The 21,548-nt window shown below is 41.0% G+C and overlaps 1 protein-coding gene and 1 non-coding gene across 7 annotated transcripts in view; both read right to left on the reverse strand.

The window, feature by feature from the left end:
- NCALD (neurocalcin delta) overlaps positions 1 to 21,548 on the reverse strand; it is a 456,181-nt gene that overhangs the window by 154,312 nt on the left and 280,321 nt on the right. The gene's annotated exons all lie outside the window — the stretch shown is intronic.
- On the reverse strand, positions 12,442 to 12,546 carry LOC129487104 (small nucleolar RNA U13). The gene has a single exon (XR_008659226.1). It is a non-coding gene; the product is annotated as a small nucleolar RNA U13 (small nucleolar RNA).

A 21,548-nucleotide genomic window follows, 5' to 3' on the forward strand; every position in this document is an offset into this window, starting at 1 on the left:
ATCCTACATGTAGGCCAAGTTAAACTGTACCAAGTGTGGCTGGTTTTATCACTTCCATCTGTTCCTGCTTAGAGATAGTTAAAGGTAAGTGGCTTCAGTTTAGGGCACAGGGTGAACCACCTGAAGGCCTGAGTTCTGGGCCTGCCTCTGCAGCTCCCTATCTGTGCGGTCTTGGACAAGTCACCTCACTTCTTTGTAACTGGTTCCTATCTGTAAAGGGAAGAGATTAACTGGGTCAAAAGTTTCCAAAGGTTATGTTCATTTCATTCTTTTTGAGGGATACACTTTCTTTAAAAGGAATCTTACATAGAAGTCCAATTTGTAAAGCAGATAAAAAGCAGTATGCTTGGTTAGGTACCATCAGATGCTGTAACAAGTAAACCTCAACATTTCCATAGCTTCACAGCCCCATGCAGTAAGTGCCAGTTGGCTTTCTATCTCAGGAGATGCAGGGCCCCTTGGCCTTTCCATCATATGGCTCTGCAATACTCTAGGCAGTAGTTCTCAACCAGGGGTCATTTTGCCCCTCCCAACCCCACTTCCCTCCACCTTCTGCCAAACCAGGAGATATTTGGCAATGCCTGGAGACATTTTAGGCTGTTACAACAGGGGAGATGCCCCTGGCATGGAGTGGGCAGAAGCCAGGGATGTTGCTAAACCCTCTACAATGCACAGGACAAGTCCTCACAACCAAGAATTCCTCATCCCCGAATGCTGATAGGCTGAGCTAAAGAAACATTGGTCTAGGTGCTTAAATTCTATGTATCCAGCCAACAAACAGGGAGGGAGCCCTGAGGAATGCTGCATCGGAGGGTTTGCTAGGGCAGGGCTAGAAATGACACACATCACTTCCATTCACATTTCATGAGCTAGAACTTGCTCATATGGTATACCTAGCTGTGTGTGTGCGTGTGCATGTGTGTGTGTGAGTGTGCATGTGGCCAGGGCAGAAGGGGAAGATAGGGGTGGTCCCTGACTGAGTAGCTACTTTGCAGAAACAAATCTACACCACCAAGGGGAGCATGCACGGCTGTGGACATATCTTAGAATAGAGGTTAAAAAGATGGAGCTGGATCACCTAAACGGTAGCAAAGCAGAATTGTGTAGGGCCTTGTTACCCAAAGACAATCCTTAGAAGTCTAGAAAAGATCTCCCTGTGCTCATAAGCTGACCTCCTCTAGCTACTAGATGCCAGAATCACACAGAAGCTCTCCAACAAAGATGCACATGGAAATCCATCATCATCTGTGGAACCACATTTCCCACTGAAAGGACAGGGCTGTGGCTGGGGTTTGCGGAGGCCTCTCTTTTCCAACTGAAGAGCCAGGATAAACACCGTCAAATACAAGAAGGAGATAAAGACAGACAGTGGATTTAACCTATTTCTCTCTTGGCTCAGGACATAGCAGTCACTCTTTTCCTCAGTTACAAACAAGTCAGAGGCTTAATTTGGAAACTATTGGCACTTGTAAACACAAATGAAAAGATACACAAATTGTGTTAGGTTTTCAGAAAAAAGCTCAATGAAATAAGCCAAAATAAGTCAAAAACGCTAGACCCTTTTCTGCCCCTAACAAGCAGTACTATGGGGAGACTCACTTACCCTTCCTGGGCCTTGGCACTCTCATTTATGAAATGTGGAAAGTGACCCAGAGTTGTACTTTTCTGTGTCTTGAGGAATCCCTGGGGACTCTGGGGGATCCCTTTGAGATTTGACTGGAGTAAATCAATAAGGATTAGCCCCCACACCCAACTCCACTTTTGTCTGTTTCACATACCACACTTCAGTGTAAAACTTTGTTTAGACAATGGTATGGCTAAACAACATTTGAAAACCCCAGATAAGGATGATCACTCATTTCTAATTCTAACATGCTATGATTAGTCCACAAGACTAGAACGAACTTAGTAAAACCTCTGTGCATTCCTCAGTAAGACAATTTTTTATCACTAACTTTTAAATCACCATTAAAAAGACAAAATGAGGTTGACCCAATCCCCTAATTCTCTGTTTGTGATTGTCAGAAAGACTAGAATAGAAGAGGAAATTCCTTATGGCTTAAAGAGAATCTTGATAGATTCTAAATAAGTATTAGTTAAGTGGAATTATTCCATATTTAATGTAGATAATCTTGATCTCAAAAATCTATAATAAATTTGATTTTTAATGTAAACTCTGACAGTTGTTCTTAAGCCTAGCACCAGCTAATATCAACCACTCTGCTTTGCTAGGGTTACAGGATTCTTCTTCCTGCTCTCAGACCTAGGGGAACTCTCCATTGCCAATCACTTCACTGGGATGAGTTTTTAAAACAGTCCTACACAACACTCTTGTTTTCTCATTAGGAACCTAAATCTACTTCCATTCACAGCTGGCACTCTCCCTGTGACCTTGAACATGCATGCCCTGTGTCCTTGGTTGGTGCCATTCCTGATCTGTAAACCCACTGAGACCAAAACAGAGTCCCCTCAGTGTCTAGTGTGGTTTTCTACAAATAACATATATCAAATAAATAGTGGAAGTGACATGTGACAAAAACCACATAGGCATAAATCAAACCATTTAATTCCATCATTCACAACATTTGGATATCTACACAGTTTAATCATATTGTGATGAATAAGCAAAACGTGTTTCCAGAAAAGCTCCAAGTAGAAACTTCTGCTCCAACTTCCAGCAGCAGTAATTACTTCCCGTGTTCTCTACTTAGACACAGTCTTTTCCACTGGGGCTACCGCTGGTGACTACCACCTACTACCACTGATAGGCATCACCATTCTTCTCCACATACGGGCCACTGAGATTATGAAATATAAATCCTATGAACCTTAGCCAGCCCTACAACTCTACCACAAAACACCAAAAATAACCATGCCCAGGGAAATTACCATAGACCTTTATTAAAATCCCGATTACTGCCACCAGAGCAATACCATGGGCCCTAGTCAAGGTTATGATGGTCTCTTGAACTGGTGATGAAAACGTTGTAGGAATTTCAGGTGATGGTAAAGGTGGCCTATGTTTTATAGGCTGGTGAAAATCTCAACATTGAAACATTCTATATTGCAATTCTATTTGTTGGTCTGTCCCTCCTCTTTAAACATGAAGACCCTGAGGCAGGAATCATGTCTATCTTATATACCCTTACTCCCTCAGCTCCTACTTAGCACAATACACAGCAAATTATACTTGTTGAACAACAGGGTAGAGAAAAGACAGACAAAATCATTTAGTGTGCTATTATCAATACAGTGTATCGATACAACATTTTTGTTGTGACAACAACCTGATTCTCTAGAGGTGAAAAATTATTTCATGACAAATATAATATAGATCAAGTTCATATAACCTTTCTGTAGTCATTGAATAGTTAAGTGTTTCTTTTTTTTTTTTTCGAGATGGATTCTTGCCCTGTCGCCAGCCTGGAGTGCAGTGGCACGAACTCAGCTCACTGCAGCCTCCACCTCCCAGGTTCAAGTGATTCTCCTGCCTCAGCCTCCCGAGTAGCTGGGACTATAGGTGCGCACCACAATGCCCAGCTAATTTTTGTATTTTTAGTACAGACGGGGTTTCACCATGTTGGCCAGGATGGTCTCAATCTCTCGACCTCGTGATCCACCCGCCTCGGCCTCCCAAAGTGCTGGGATTACAGGTGTGGGCCACTGCACCCAGCCCGGTTAAGTGTTTCTGTCCTGAATACTAATACTGTCCAGAAACAGAAAACAGGAGCTTTTCTAAGAAGTTCACTGTAAATAATCTGAAAAAAGAGAAATATATTCCAGCTGCCTTGTGAGACAAGTAAACCTGCATTCACTCATTGAAATCGAAGTTTCACGAAATAAATTTTGGTGCTTCACTGGAAGGTCACTGGGTGGACCCATGCTTTTTGATTTTTGTCAATGTGTATGTTTTATTTAAAGTTGCATTGATTGACACCATTATTTCAGGGCACCTTCATAGGTCGTGCAACACTGCTAATGTCAGAGGTCAGTATCATAACCAATGTTCACAATGATATTCTTGAGTCTTGAAGTAAAACATACGTTAGGGCTTGTTACTAAGGCAGAGACTTGAGATGTTTTTCATCCAGAAAGTGGTTCAGCATTTATACGGTTATGTTTCAACTACCCATGTTACTGGGAAAACCCTCCTCTTCTATTGATAAAGACAGAATACCATAGTAACAATAAGAGCTTAACACAATACACTTTTATTGAGTGCCAGTCAAATGTCAGAACCCACCTGGGTACTCGTGATGCCTAAATGACTAAGATATGGGCCTTGCCTTCAAAGTGTTCACAGTCTGCGCTGAGGAAAGCTGTATGTTGAACCACTGGAATTCCACACCTGACCTGTGATGATAGTGGTGGGCAGGAAGTGCTGTTGGCATCGGGGAGAGAGGGCCAGATCTAGACCTTGGGGACACCAAAAAGTAAGGAACAGAAGAGGGGATAAAAAGCCGTATGTCCTGTTCATGGAATTATTGCAGCTCAGCTGAGTGGGAGGTTGGGGTGGCAGGAGAGGTGGAACATAAGGCTCAAGGGATTGGTTAATGTCATACTCCTTAAAGTCATACTAAGAGGTTTGGCTTTCAGTGGTGGCACCAAAAAGGGCTTTCCACAAAGAGAATAACCAGTGGCTCTGCAAAGGTACAAAGGGTGACTTAGGGAGCCTATACTCCCTGCCGGAACCAAATATCCATCAACCTCCTCACTAAAGAATACAATTAAAATGAAACGAAGTATGTTTTCCCTGCAAACATACATTCATTCAAGCCCCTGGCCTTCTATATTGCTACCCCTAAGCTCCTATATGGAAATTCAGGAGTCACCCCGAGGGCTTCCATATTCCACAGGGATGGGTATGGATAAAGTCAAATGTCTTTAGAATAAATAAAGCCAAGGAGGTGGCTTTGCCTTCCTTATGTCAATCATGCCACCAAATCAAAGATGGTCAGGGTAATGAGGAACGCCGAGGTCCCTGAGAGGGAAGCTGTCTGGGAAGCATGTATTAGATTTGGTCTCAGAGGGCAAGGATCTCACCAATTAGTTCCAGGCTCCCTGTGGCATAAGCTGTACATATTGGCAGTAAAGTAACTGAGACCCAATTGTGTCACCCCAGGCAGTGCTAAATTAGATGTATAGTGCATCTTCAACAGCTATTAATAGAAAGGAGCCTGGAGCCAATTAGAAATATGTCCATGTAATAAGGAAATGAAGTACTTTTAAATGTGTAAAAACATCATTATCTGTCATCCATAGGCAACAAAATAAAAAAAAAAAACACAGCTGAAGAGCATGTTCAAATTGAACAAATATTCCTGTGAGGATCCTAGGTCTATAATAAGCCAGAGATCGAATTAAAGATGATGGTTCTTACTTCTAGACACTGGCTGATTGAAGAAAAGAAAATAGTGATCGAAATGTATGTGAACACACAGGAGTTGAATAAGTGAATACATTTGTGGTAATTCTTTAAGAAATGAAGAGTCCACTGCAAACTCTGGCAATTAAGTACAGAACATTTAAGCAAATATGCTGCTTGGTAGGTCTTGTAATATACAGCCTGAAAAACAGAAAATGCTTTGCAGTTTAAGCTACCTATGTGTTTTTTGCTATATCAAAAGCCGATACATTACGTATATATAAAAGTAGGTGCGTGAAAACTTGGAACAATATCAAACATGATGAAACTGTTAGCCAATTTGGCCAAAGTCTTCTACGTCATTTTTAAATTTTTTACTTGAGGGGAAAATATGATGTTGCAAACAACAGCCATAAAGCAAACAGGACAAGCTATATATTTGCAAAGGAAATTGCAGGTCATGGCATTAATTTTTTAAAAATCTAGCCACCTTCGTAGATATGTGTGCCTATCACTCACATACATAAACTGTAGTCAAGTTTTGCAAAGAAGTTTCAAAAGTGCTGAGGTATTATTTGAAGCACAAAGATATTTTATTACACCATTTATTACTTATGGCAAAACATCAAGATGAGTGGATATAAAAAATCATTGATTCGAATACTTGAAGAGCTACTGTTTGAAATTATTAAATTTAAAAATATACCACTAACATACCAAAGCAAGATTATTAATCTTTTAAATATTAAAAAGCATTAATTTAACACAGTGACTAAGGCCTCATTAGAATCAGAGCTAGTGAAATCTAGTGAATAGAATGACAGGGTACCATAATTTCATATTTTTAGTCTTATTTATATATCAGACTGCAGTCTTGGAGGATCTAAATAGGCATATTCAAATTTATTTCCAAATAATCACTTTTCATCTCTTTTCTAATTTTAGTCTGCACAAATCTTTCTGATTCACTGGGTCTCTGACAGACAGTTGTAGACTGAGGGCTGGTTGGCCAATGTAATGAGACCAGCTTCTGTCGCTCAGGGATGCTGTGGCCTGAAGCTGGTGAGACTCACAGGGAGGCTGTGAGAACATCACGTACATGTGTTTTTCCATCCATGACAAACACCCCTTGTTGTCCTCCTAATAGCCACCCCTTCTTCCCTTCCTCTAACACAGGGTTCCTCAATCCAGGCATGAGTGACAATTGTGCTGGATACTTCTTTGTTGTAGGGGACTTTCCTGTGCGTCGTAGCATATTTAGTAGCATCTCTGGCCCCTACCCATTAGATGCCAATAGCAACTCCCCTCTTCCCCCAGGTTGTGACAATCAAAAACATCTCCAGATATTACCCAAATGTCCCTTCAGCTGGGGAAAGGCAGATGCAAAATTGCCTTAGGCTGACAACCATTGTTCTTACAGAACCCTGCTTATAGTCTTGTTGTCCCCACGGTTCTGTAAGCATCTATAAGCTGTAAGAAAGGCAGCTTCCATTCCAGCCAGAGGGTGAATCTTGACTGGTTTAGACTAATTATGGTGGTTCCATTCCCCTTCTCAGATGTTGGTTTACATATGAGCATGCAACATAATTCTGGCCAAGGAGACGTAAGAAGTCTGCTGAGGGGCCCTAATGAAGGGATTCCTCACTCTAGGCTACCCCTTGGAGATATATATATATATATCCACACAAATAAAGAAAAAGAAAGAATATGGGGGAAATAAAAGGTGGGAGAAAGAAGTATATTTGCTCAGCAGGGCTCCCATAAAAATGTACCATACACTAAGTGGCTAAAGCAACAGAAATTTATTTTCCCACAGTTATGGAGGCTAGAAGTCCAAAATCAAGGTGTCAACAGGGTTGGTTTTATCTGAAGTCTCTTTCCCTTGGCTTGTAGATGTCTGTCTTCTTCCTGTGTCTTCACATGGTCTTCCCTCTCTACATCTCTATATCCAAATTTCCTCTTCTTTTAAGGATACAAGTCACACTGGATTAGGGCCCACCCTAATGACCTCATTTTAACCTAATCACCTCTTTAAAGACCATCTCCAACTACAGTCACATGCTGAGGCTTTGGAGGTTAGGACTTCAACATATGAATTTACAAGGAGGACACAATTCACACATACCAAGGAGAGAAGGAAAATAAAAAAGGAAAAAAAAAAACAAGAAGAGGAAGAAAGGGAGAAGGGGATGTATCAGTTGGGAGTGATTTCCTCTGCAACTGATAGAAATTAACAGTTCATTAAAATAGAGCTTTACTTTTATCACTAACATTAAGTCTGAATATGGATGGTGTGCTAACGTTGGTTGAATTGGTCGAAAATGTCATTAAAAGCCAGTCTCTGTCACTCTGCCACCTTTGGAATTATCCTTATGTTAGTTGCCTCATGGTCACAAGATGGCTATTACAGCCCTAAGGCAGGAAGACAGGGAAGGTGGCTGTGCCAGTGATCTTCCTCTTACATCTGTCCTCTTGTATAGAAGCAAAATCTTTCCCAAAAGGCCCCCAACCTATTTCCACTTATTAGCCAAAACGAGGGCATGTGGCCAGCCCCAGCTGCCAGTGAATCTGGCAGAGCAAATATCTGGCTTTTCAGAACCTCTGGTAACAGGCAGCAGCAAGAGGTGGCTTGAGATAGCTGTTGTATGAGCCCGTCAACCACATGTATCCCAGGGAGGGAGAGAGAGAGAAACGAGAGAAAAAAATAGGTGGTGGTTGGGGGGAAGATGAGAAGAGAAAAAGAAAGTTATCTGTATTCATTATGAAGTACCATACATAAAAAAGCAGTTTTTGTACACAGCCGTCCCCATGGTGTTCCCCTATCCTACTGATTAGCTATTATAATACCCAACAGCTTGCTTAAGGGTTTAGATGATTGCTCACCTTTTGGCATAAACATATAATATGTATTTAACGATTGCCTCTAGATAAGGAGTTATATGTGCACAATAAACCATATATCCCTAGCATGTAACACAGTACTTGGCACATAGTAGGTAAGTACTAAAAATCTGTTGAATAAATGAGTCAAACCAGTCCAGGTAATTGTAGGAAGAGCACACAATATCTACTCAAAAAGATATGAGGATTTGCTATGGGAACTTCTCAGAAATGCAAATTCTCAGGCCTCACGCTAGATCTACTGAATCAGAACTAGATGGAGTCAATACTCTGTGGTTTAAACACCCTCCAAGGCATTTTGATGCATGCTAAAACTTCTGAGTATGTGCATGTACACATGCGTGCACACACACACACACACACACAACTAAACTATCTCTGCCCTTCATAACTTTAGGGCCATGAATATTTTATTTACTGCAGCTTCTCTTCTTCTGTGCTGCATTGATCATCTGATCTATTCTGTTCTATGAATCTTTAAAAATTGTTTTTTTGGTTTTTTTTTTTTTTTTTTTGGAGACAGAGTCTTGCTCTGTCACACAGGCTGGAGTGCAGTGGCACAATCTCAGCTCACAGTAACTTCCACCTCCTGGGTTCAAGCCATTCTTGTGTCTCGGGCTCTAGAGCAGAATAGCTGGGATTACAGGCATGTGCCACAATGCCCAGTTAATTTTTGTATTTTCTGTAGAGATGGGCTTTCACCATGCTGGCCAGGCTGGTCTCGAACTCCTGGCCTCAAGTTATCTACCTGACTCAGCCTCCCAAAGTGCTAGGATTACAGGCGTGAGCCAACGCGCCCGGCTGAGGATCTTTTTAAAAATTTTAAATGTTAAATTATGAGATATTAAAACATGAAAGAGAGTACAGAGAAAAAATAAAACACCCACATGCACACTCCTCAGATTTAACAAATGTTAACATTTGCCATACTGGCTTGCCAGTCTTTTTTAAAGTCGCTAGGCCCAGCACTGTTCTCTTCTACCCTTCCATCCTTCTCTGACAGCATGTCTCTATTCCTGAGCATCCTGACCTTTTCCTGTGGCTTCCTAAAGCCCTGGGCCAAGAGAATTCAAGCACCTGTAGAAGTGTATTTTCTCACTGGCATCCCACCAGGGGCCAAGTTACTAGTAATTTTCATCACCTGGAGCTTTAGTCCACTTTCCCTTAAGTTCCGATGATATATGCTGATATGGCTTTATGTTCAGACACCCATGAGAGAGGTTGGGAGAGAAATGAATTGTCAATATCATGTGCTTCTCATCTGAAACGCAACTCTAAATTCTTTTTTTTTTTTCTTAGAGATGAGGGTCTGGCTCTATGACACAGGCTGGAGTGCAGTGGCACAATCAGCTCACTGCAGCTTCAACCCCTGGGCTCTAGCAATCCTTCTGTCTCAGCTTCCCCTGAGTAGCTGAGATTACACACACACACCATCATGCCCAACTAATTTTTTTTATTTTTCGTAGAGACAGGGTCTTGCTGCATTGCCACAGCTGGTCTCAAACTGCTGGCCTCAAGTGATCCTCTCGCCTCAGCCTCCCAACGTGCTGGGACTACAGGCGTGAGCCACTGCACCTGACCCTCTAAATTCTTTTGCCTTCTTAAGCTCAAGAGCAATGTTCTTTCAGATGAGACCCACTATAGAGAGAGAAAAGAGTGAAGCAAATTCAGCTAGCGGCCAGAGAGCGGTGAGTTCTTACTCTAGCAATATTGTGCAAGGTGCTTATTCTCTTTGCACCTTTTATTCCATCTAAAGAAGGAAAGAGAATACTACCCAATTCTTAAATATAATTAGGTTTATGAAGTACTTCCACACATACTGTCCCATCTGATACTGCCATTTGATGACAACTGGTACCCTTACAGACTGTCTGTCCTATTGCCCGCTGTGTTCCCAGCATCTCAACTGTGCTAGTATACCACAGACCTCAATTAATGTTTGTTAAAGAAATGAAGGACAGAAGGATGCTTAAAGTGGCAGCTACGGAATCTCCATGAAGGGCAGAGGTGACTGTCTAGTTAGAAGGGAGCCAGGGGCAGTGCCACATGAAGGAGTCAGTCTATGAACTATTTGTTTCTTGTTGTGCACTAATTTCTTTGAGAAAGTCTTAGTTTGAAAAAATGTCAGCTGAACTAAAGAGTGAGCCCAGTAATGTATTTGATTTACATTTGGATTTAAGTTATTTATCTCATTGCAGACCAGTAGCAAAGAGTTCTCAGGCTAGATCTGCCTGTGGACCATGATTGGAGGAGCCCTGGGCCAGAGGAGCCAACTTGAAGCTGCATGTGCTCTGTGTGTACTTTTTATTATACTTAATTGTGCTGAGTTCATTATGGGTTACTTGGGGGAGAAGCAGATGGATATTATGGGATGACTACAACCCTCTCCACACAAGCCATCCCTATTAGTCCCATTGAAGCGCAAGGGTTATACATTTCAAATACTCTTTCTTTTTCATTGATTGTAATTGTACATATTTATGGGGTCCAGGTAATATTTTGATACAGGCATACAACGTCTCATGGTAAAAGCTGGGTAATTGGGATATCCACCACCTCTAACATTTATCATTTCTTTGTGTTGGAATATTCCAAAGCTTCTCTTCTAGCTATTTTGAAATATACAGTAGATTATTGTTAACTACAGTCACCCTACTGTGCTATCGAACAATATAGAACTTATTCTTTCCATCTAACTGCATTTTGTACCCATTAACCAGCCTCTCTATATTTACCCTCCTCTGCCCCACCCCTCCCAGTCTCTGGTAACTATCATCCATTCCACTCTCTACCTTCATAAGATGACCTTTTATTAGCTCCCACATAGGAGGGAGTACATGTGATATTTGTCTTTCTGTGCCTGGATTATTTCACTAAACACAGTGTTCTGCATCCATGTTGCTGCCAATGACAGAATTTTATTCTTTCTATGGCTAAACAATATTCCATTGTGTATATATACCATATGTTCTTTATCCATTCATCTGCTGAAGAACACTTAAGTTGATTCTGTATCTTGGCTACTGTGAACAGTGCAGCAACAAACATGGGAGTGCAGATATCTCTTCAATTTACTGATTTCCTTTCTTTTGGATATATACCCAGCAATGGGATTGCTAGATCAGATGGCATTATATTTCTATTTTTAGTTTTTTGAGGACTCTCCATACTTTTTTCTGTAATGGCTGTGCCTATTTATATTCCCACTAATTGTATTCAAGAGTTCCCCTTTCTCCACATCCTTGCCAACATCTCAGATAATCTTTAATTGCAAGATCCTAGAGTAATACTTTTTGTTTGGCAACTAAAGCCCTTCAACTGAGAAGAATGAAAGATAGTTTTGAGAGGAAGGAGCCTCTGGCATTTGTTGGCATGTTAAAGTTCGTTGGCCTAGTTCTACTTCCATGCCAGTTTTTCTTCAAGCTCCCCCTACACCCAGCAACATCAGGAACCTGGATCGTTCTAGCTTTATTTGGGTGAACTTAAATTGCTTTGTAAAGATTATCTAGTGCCTATCTTGGCCACCAACCCATCCCAGACCACTCTGATGACGTCAAGACAAGCAGAGCATGAGAGTCTACAACTTTCTGCATGATCATTCTAGGCCAGTGGTCCTCAGACTCTAGCAGCATTAAAATCCTCCTGTAGGGCATTTAAAACACAGATCACTGACTCCACGTACTTCTGACTCAATCTGTCTGGGCTGAGGCTGAAGAATTTGCATTTCTAACAAGTTCTCAGGTGATGCAGCTGGTCTGGGACCACACTTTGAGAACCACTCTTCCAGGTACTCAACACAGGTGATCATGGTGGGAGTGAACATTTCCCATTCCAGCCATAAGCAGTATTTTTGCATACTTATTCCAGTAGAGACTGCAGGTTGTCACCAAATATCTACTATCTCTTTGTTCTTTACCAACAGAACACCAATTTTATTAACAACATACCCAGCCTTAAAAACACTACATTTTCCAGACTTCTTTCAGCCAGAGGGGTCCATGTGACACAGTTTTTATGAATAAAATGTAAGTACATGTCACCAAGTGGGACTTCTAGAAAGTCCGTTAAAGAAGCTTGCTTGACTATTGCTTTGTTGCTGTCTTTCACCAACAAATTTTCCACCACAAATGGCTCAATTCCTTTCCCTTTTTCTTCTTTTTTTTTCCCCCAAGTCAGGTCAGACAGGTAATGTGCCAATGTCATAACAAGGTTCAGAGGGTGGCACATCACACATATGCACATGAACACCCAATTATCACGCTCATGAGCTACAACAGGATTGCCCTTCCCTTCTTCTTTAGTGGAATATGGACATGATGCCTTCTAGAAGGTGTTCCTCTACCTTCAGACAACAGTTGACAAGCAAGTGCCAAGGATGCTTGAGAGGACAGAGGTGCCTTGGTCATGTCAGCTCCAGACTCCCCATCTCTAGACCTCTGATTACATGAGAAAGGGAAAGCCCCTCATTTATTTATTTAAGCTATTGTTTGGGGGTCCATGTTATTTTTAGCCAATGAAATTCTTAACTAAGACACCTACCACGTTAAAAACCAGTGCTAGATGTAAAGATGGAAAATATATATTTCCTACTCTCAAAGAGCTTTGGTGCAGCTTTGAAGACAGGAAAGAGACACAGCTCCTGGGTGAACATGGGACCCAAGGAGACTTAAGGTTTATGGCAGCCAGAACACCTCCCAGTTGTCCTGAGGAGCTGTTTTGAAAATATCCAGATCAGGGAAGAGAGTGTGGAGTTGAGGTATGAGGCTGAACTTAGGGATCTTAGATAAGACAGTTTAACTTCAGGCATTTACGCTCGTAAAAAACAGTGGCCCTTGAAAAGAAGATGCTGGGAAGCGTTCAGGTCTGTAGTAGGGATGGGGAATGGTACAAAAGGGAAAAGAGAAGGAATAAACCTTACAAAAGTTGATATAAAGAGACTTTGGAGGTTGAGCGAGGACCACTGAGTGAGACAAGCATGTGGTTTTGGTCGGGGAGAACAGTGGTTTGAAAACATTTTCGAGCCATGGAGCCCCTATCTCAGGAAAGCATCATAAGAAAAATAGCTAAAAATTGAGCTCTTCTGGTTCAATAAGTTGTAGAGAACTCAGAGGCTTAGCTAACAACCTTCCTTTTCCTATGGCACCTCAGGGTCTCCATGGAGCAGCAGGGAGCTACAGGGACCAATTTATGGGGAGAATAGGAAGGGAAAGGTGGAAAGTGAAGTGGCTTAGATACTATAAAATAATTTCAGAATGAGAAGAGAAAACTTGAAAAAAGTTTTGTCTGGAGATTTAGGAGATCTGAGTTCTAGGTGAGCTATTAACTCTTAAACAGATACAGCAAGAAGCTGTTGGACCCCTCAGAAGATCCATTTCCAAGACGCTTTCCAGACCTAAAAGTGTTTGACACTACTTTTAGGGAAATTATATTTACAAAAGAAGAGGTCATGATTCCTAGAATCTATGGGTTTTATATGGAGAGTCACATTGAAATGGTCCTAAGATTTTTAATGTTTGATTGCTTTCTGCTCTTGAAAGTTAAAATTTCTCTAACTCAGTGTCTTCTCTGTTTTCCATTTAAAGGATAAGATTTACAATATTAACTTCAATTTTTTGCATGTACCTAGTAGTAACAAAGAAAAGTGAAAGGTAAAATCCAGCCTGGAATATGCTGTTCTACAACATTGCTTCTAAGAATTTTAAGACAAATGAATAGAATTTGGTATCTGTTTGACCCAGCAATCCCATTACTGGGTATATACCCAAAGGAATATAAATAATTCTGTTATAAAGATACATGCACACATATGTTCACTGCAGCACTATTCACAATAGCAAAGACATGGAATCAACCCAAATGCCCATCAATGATAGACTAGATAAAGAAAATGTGGTGCATATACACCATGGAATACTATGCAGCCATAAAAAGGAAGGAGATTATGTCCTTTGTAGAAACAAGGATGGAGTTGGAAGTCGTTTTCCTCAGCAAACTAATGCAGGAACAGAAAACCAAACACCGCATGTTCTCACTTATAAGCGAGAGCTGAACGATGAGAACACATGGACACCCTGTGAGGGGACCAACACACACTGGGGCCTGTGAGGGATGGGGAGGGAGAGCAGCAGGAAGAACAGCTAATGGATGCTGGGCTTAATACCCAGGTGATGGGATGATCTGTGCAGCAAACCACCATGGCACATGTTTACCTATGTAACAAACCTGCACATCCTGCACATGTACCCCTGAACTTAAAATAAAAGTTAAAGAAAAAAAAAAGAATTTGGTATCTGATTTAAAAAGCACTAGGAATTTGTGACTATCTTGGTTATTTATAAGATAAAAATTACATGTTGATTCATAGCATAAATATGGAGCTATTAATTTGTAAAGTGGTCTGTAATCAGTTTTTGTCCATTATGCCTAATGTTACTCTGTAAAAGGTCTTCATTTCCCTGCCCATTTTTCAGATAGGAAACCAGAAAGACACAAAAGTAAAATTCAGTTAACACAGCTAGATGATGGTAGTAACTTGCCTGGCTGTATTAGCATAGGAACGGAAGTCTCCTGCATTCTAATCTTTCTAAAATTAGCCAACTGTGATGGAAAGAATCATCCATTCCATAAATCTGCCCTGAACAGAATTATGAGCAAGCAGAGGCAAGCTAGTGCTAACTTCTTTTGTCTTTGCTGCCATGACTGGCATTGAATTTGAAAGGAAGAGCTACAACAAAGGCAGGGGCCCTGAGCAAGACAACGAATTCACACTGAAGACAGGGGCCCTTCCCTGTGTTTCCCCAGCCATTCACAGAATTCAGGAAGTTCTTCTACATTCAATAAAACCAATTTAAGAGGTGTTTTTGTTTTTGTTCCCCCCACCCCCAGACTGACTATTCATTCAAGGTACTTTCTACATCTGATTAGCGATTCCCTTGTCACATCTGAAGAGGCCTCTGGACTGAGCATGTACCTAAGTCCAGCTCTGCTGGGTGTTATCCGGAAAGATCAGTTACTGTGCTTTGGAGTCCATATCACTGAAGAGGCTTCTGAAAGAGCCAAAGGAGTGTCGCAGGCCCGGGCATCAGTCCCTACCCTGCAAAGGAAAATTCTCGCTTGATCTGGGATTGTCTCCCTCGGCTCTCTAATGTCCTGAAGCACTCCTTAGATGAAGCAGAACCCAGGTGACTCCTGTGTCAAGGCACTTCCAAGACACTAGGAGATGGCTGGTGTCTCCTAATGTCATCAGCCATCTCCTGCTCGCCTGCTGTATAAATGAACCTAACATAGAACAAACTGCTTCTTCCAGGTTTTATTTTCTGTAAGTAAATGATGAGAGAAAAAGAGAACAAGTATGTGCAGAGCCTGTGAGGGAAGAAGATCACTACACACTTATTTTAAAGAAGAACTTGTGTTAAGTTAATGTTTCCCTGAAAGCAAGTCTACCCAGGAAAGGAAAGGGTCTGCAAATCTATAGGCTGTAGCGGGCTCTTGGATGTTTTCACAAAATAAAACAAAAACAATGACAAAACCCCACAAAAGTTACTATATCTTGAACCATAATAAGGTAGAAGATATAAGAACATTTTTAAAGACTTGGAACAACTTTTACCTATGTTGTGTGTTTACTTTCTCATGATGTATCCTTACACTTTCAATTACAGTATATATGAAGCAGAGGGTAGAAGATATGCTTTTCTGATTTTTTTAAAGTTAGGTCTTTGGGAGGAAGATAAATCTATAAATACAAAACATAGCACCTTTAATGAAAGCAGCAGTAACAATAATCAGTCCAGTTCCAAGGTTAGAAAGTCATTTAATGAGAAGACCCAGATTGACAGTTGTCCAGTTGGATCCAGCAGGGTGTTAATAGGGTTTACTCAAGAAAGCAAAAGTTTAATGGCCAAATGCATTCGAGAAAATATTGGACTAAATGTTCTGTGTTTCTTGTTTTTTGTTTTTTACTTCAAGGCAACTGAAAGCCTTATCAATGTTTTAACATGTTTAGTAAATCTCAAAGCAGAGATAAAATATAAAGCATTTCCCAAATTTATTTGATCACGAAAACCTGTTATTCCTGGAGAATCTTATGAGATTAGTGTTCTTTAGCTTACATTTTGGGAAATGCTGAACTAGATTATATGACAAATTTATAAATTTCTGTAAGGAAGAAAAAGAGTGAGGGAGAAGAGAAGTGAAAAAATAACAAAATGCAAAATCTTAGCTCACCTGAAGTTGCAAGCATCTTATGAATTCATTGTTCATACAATATTTCTAGATGTAAAGAGAGAGGGAAGTGTATGGCATTCTCATTAAACTAAAAAAAAAATACAAACCGTAAGTATGATAAAAGCATTTAGCATTGTCACCCACAGCTCTCTTGTCTACCCTAGCTTCTCACCTATCATATTTACTTTTGAAACTAAAAACTAAATATAAATAAATATACTAAAAAGTAAAATAAATGATGGTAACACAATGTTAAGGTTATGAATAATCAAACTCTGTCTTGGATTTGCCCCGAGAACTGACTGGACCCACCCATACTCCATACCTGCCTCTGCACACAGGCAGACTGCAAACACCCATTAGTATTCGCAGCAGCTGGGTTAGCATTGAACACATCAGGCACGCTAAGTACTTAGAGTACACTATCTCATTTAATCTTTACAACAACTCCATGAAGCTGGGGTATTGATTTTATTGTACGGTACTATGGTCTCAAAATGTCCTTCCAAAATTTATGTTAAACCCTAATTTCCATTATAGTGATACTAAGAGGTGGGGCCTTTTGAGAGGTGATTAAGTCATGAGGGCTCTGCCTTCATGAATGGGATTAGTGCCCTTATAAAACAGGATGAAGGGTACATTCTTGCCCCTTCTACCATATGAGGACAATTCACCCCTTCCACCACGTGAGGATGCAGTGAGAATGAAGAACAGGCCTTCCCCTCACTGAATCTTCTGGCATCTTGAACTTGAACTTCCCAGCCTCCATAACCACGAGCAATAATTTCTATTATCTGTAAATTACCCAGTCTAAGGGATTTTGTTATAGCAGCCTGAATGGACTGAGACACATGGATAAGGAAGTGTGAATTCAGCAGACAGGCAGTAACTTTCTTGAGGGAGTGGTATTTCCCAGCCTGGAGCTCCTCCTCTGATACACTGTACTATGTTCTTTTCACTTCCTTATTCTCCTAACATCTTTTATGTCCACCTCTGAACTTCTGGCCTCTGTGATGCCCTTGGTCCCGCAGACCTCAGGCTGGTCTTGGCCTTTCAACCTTGCCTTTCACTATTAGATGCAGGTGTGTCTGTCCTGCAACCCAGCTCTGGCTCTGGAAAACCAGCTGACATCAACCATGTGGCTGGAACCTTCTCCAGAACAATGGAGGCCAGGGCGGGTGACTCACTGCCATTCAGTCTCTATCTTTGGGGCAGGTCCACCATGAGACATAACTTACCAGAAATCCAATTACAAGGAGAAATAAGTATTGAAGACTAAGAAATGCATTTTGCAGCAGGCTCTTGCTGTACTGGGGCAGTGTCCATACATAGAGCAGCTAGAATAGAGGTCACAAGCTCAGAAGCTTCTCTGAGGCAGGCAGGAAATTTAAGTAGATACTATGGTCTGCACTGGTGGGGACTGTGGAAATTGGAGAGCGAGTGCCTGGTCTAAACAGCTGCTTGTTGCTCAGCTGTTGTTGCCGTATTGGGAATTCAAGCCTAATGATGTTTGGTATTCCCATTTTCAAAAGAAGTCAGGAAATGCAGATTTCTATGTAAATTTTTAAAACTTCTGAATTGTGTATGAGCCATACAAAATACATTTGCAGGCCAGTCAACATTCCTCTGATCCAGAATATTGATTTGTGAGACAAGTTGTTTGTGAGGCAGCACTATATAGTAGTTAAAAGCACACATTTTAGAGCCAGACTGCCCATGTCCAAACTCTGGTCCCATCACTCACTACATTTCATTTTACTTCTCTTTGCTTCAGTTTCCTCATCTGCAAAATAAAAATATCAGTACCTACCTCATAGGGTTTCATGAGCATTAAATAAATTAAAACCCATAAAGTACTTTCAATACTATCAGGCATTTAGTTACATGGTAAACAGGTGTTTAAAACATTTAAAACAAAAGTTCAAAGATAATAAACAAGGAAAGAGAAAACCTCACATGCCAGCTTTGGAACCTTCTTGATGGCAGATCTATTAACATTTCTCCCTTTGGCTGGGATGAAAAGACATTTGGGAATAAAAGATCCCATAAAAATAAATGAGAAGAAGTGAAACACCTTCATTATGGCAATTTTGGTGTCAGAGCCTAAAAGACAGAGGGATCAAAATATCACAGTACTATAAAATCTGATGGTTTCATGTAGAAATGAGATTCAAGCTTATTAAAACGTATTTCTTTCTGGTGTTAATAACCCTTCACAAGACCTGGGCAATTTTGAAAGAAGGAAAGAAAATGGTTCTCCCTGTGGACAAGAAGAAACAAATCACTATTTAATTTTCTAATTTGGAGTGAACTAAGTTGATCCCTAGGTTAGGTTTTTGCAGGGATGCCGGGGCGGGGGAGTCCAGTGGAAAGCAATTGCTAGAGAGTAGTGCTTGTTCTTTGCTGACAGAAAAGGAACAGAGTGTGGAATGAAAACTCAATAGCCTCCTCTATTCTCAAGAGACAATTGACTTCCATCTGTTTAAACCTCCCCAGGCGACCCTGCTCCCCACTATTTCCACTTACTCTCCTTTCCACCAACCTAGGGTGACATTAAGAAAACCAAACCCATTTGAAACACAAGCTCTTACACATCAAAAGTCAGGGGAGAAGCCTGGTTGACCTGTAAGCCACTGCATGAGGCACAAAGATGCAAAAAGGAACTTTCAGGAACAACTGCTGCTCCGAGGACTCTATGTCAGATATAACATCTGCTTTGGCCCAAAAGTAGGCTTGAGCCCCAGAAGAGGAGGAATGTAAAGTATGTTTAAAATGTGAAACCTTTAGATCTACTTGCTCTTTACTCAGAAAGGAGAGAGTATTCCCTTGTGCCAACAAGGTCTCTCTGAGTTGTTTGCACTATTGGTAGCAGGTGCTGCCTGGGGTAGCTCTTATGGTCTGTGCTTGAAGTGTGCACCAGCTGCTGCCCTGGAGATGAGTGTTGGTCCCTGCATACAAGCAGCCACCTTTAAACAGATTAAATGACTCTTATGATGACAGCTGTCTCACTCTACTTTCAAACTGGTTTTAATTTGGTTACTTGCAACCTATGACATCAAACAGCATTTTAGGGATGAATTGTGTTCCTGAAGTGCACGGGTCAGAAAGCTCCTACATTCACTTTCTTCTGTCCCTGTACTTTTTCTCTCCCACTTGCTGCCTTTCCACTTCCCCTCGTTTCCTGCATTCTAATACTCTATTGTCAAATTTTCCTGGTCTTGACAGCAAGTCTTTTCTTTTTCTTGATGCTTTATTCCTTCTAGCATAAGACCAGAATTGATCAATAGTTTATTTAAGTTCCAAACTGTATTTTACTGCTGAATAAACATATAGCTTTCCTAGACTCCCATGGAAAAAAAAATGGGACTTATGCTTAAATTCAGGGCTAACACACCAATTATCCTAAAGTATAACAACATATTTTGATATAACATCATATAGCTTTAAAAAAATTTCACAAAGTAACAGAGTAAGATTGGGCATCTGAATCACACATTTAGGAATTTGCAACATTCATTCATCTTACACAATAAACCTCAATGAGTACCTACAAGTAGCATGCACTATTAGGTACTGGGGATACAGAGATCAATAATGCCATTGTGTTGGTCCAACTGGGGAAGACAGGCATGCCCACACAAATATAGCAGCGAAGGCAGGGTTGGGTTAGAAGTGAGCACAGTGCTTGGACACATGGGTCAGAGTCTCCTGATGAGGTTGCTGGGGAGGAAGAGGAGCGGAGGGAAGAAGAAGAGGAGTCAGAAAAGACACATGGAAACAAGCATGAAGAATGAGCAAGTGTCAGGCAGTCAGACGGGACCAGTATCCCTAACAGGAAGAAGAGTAGTTGCAAGTAATGGAGAGGGAGTACACCCTCTTCTCTTCTAGACACTTAGGAGGATAATACCCCATCCTCTTGATATTGGATAGGGCTATATGACTAGCGCTAGCCAGTGAGTTGTGAGCAGAAGTGATATTTGTCACTTCTAGGCCAGAGCACTAGATTGCTCATGTGAGATCCCTCAGTCTTACCTTCTCCTGGAAGTGAATCATCATAAGATGAGAGGAAGCCTAGAATGTTGAGTGTACATCTAAACGATCAATTTCAAAGAGTCACTTGTACCCATAGAGGATTTCATGTGAGTGAGAAATAAACTTTAGTTTCAATAAGCCACTGAGATTTGGGGGGCTGTTCGTTAGAGCAGCATAATATAGTCAATCCTGATAGAAATGGCTACATTTAAAGACATGGATATACTCAAGAAATTGAATCTCAAGTTTAGAGGGGATGATAATAAGAATTTGCAACGATCATCACACATCTTGATAGAGATGCATCAGGGCCTCAGATGGAAGGTAGAGTACAAGTACATAGGTGGAAAATGACATTATGGGTGTAGAGAAAACATGAAACCTAAGACATAAATCAGAGGGAATAGGGATGATCCCCAGAACCAACAATGAGAAGCCAGAAAGACAGAAATAAAAAACAGTGGTGTCTTAGTAGCTCAATATCTTAACATATCCATTGTATTGTTGATGTCATGTTATTTGCTTCTAATTATAAGGTCTTAGTAATCATTTTCCCTTCCTTTATTTGAAATCCATAGATTATCAAATATAGATATCTTCACGAACACTCATACTTCTTGCTGTGACACCCTCAGGGTTTAATCTCAGGGTGTTGGTGGGTTTCATACTCACCTCTGCAGGACACCAGGGGTTCCCTGGAGGCAGCTTTGGAAGAGGAAAAGATGAAGAATGGGATCTAAGCCCCAACCCTGGATCAACTACAGCAGCTCTGATCTTGCATGTTTCTTGTTTTGTTTATTTTTGTTTGGTTTGGTCCTTTTTAAGACAGGGTCTTGCTCTGTCACCCAGGCTGGAGTGCAATAGTGTAATCTTGACTCACTGCAACTTTTACCTCCCAGGCTCACGTAAATTCTCCCACTTCAGCCCCCAGAGTGGCTTGGACCACAGGCGCATGCCACCATGCCTGGCTAACTTTTATATTTTTCTTTGAGATGAGGTTTCTCTATGTTGCCCAGGCTGGCCT

The sequence above is a fragment of the Symphalangus syndactylus genome, chromosome 7 (genome assembly GCF_028878055.3).
Source record: "Symphalangus syndactylus isolate Jambi chromosome 7, NHGRI_mSymSyn1-v2.1_pri, whole genome shotgun sequence".
In the NCBI taxonomy this organism is placed as follows: Eukaryota; Metazoa; Chordata; class Mammalia; order Primates; family Hylobatidae; genus Symphalangus; species Symphalangus syndactylus.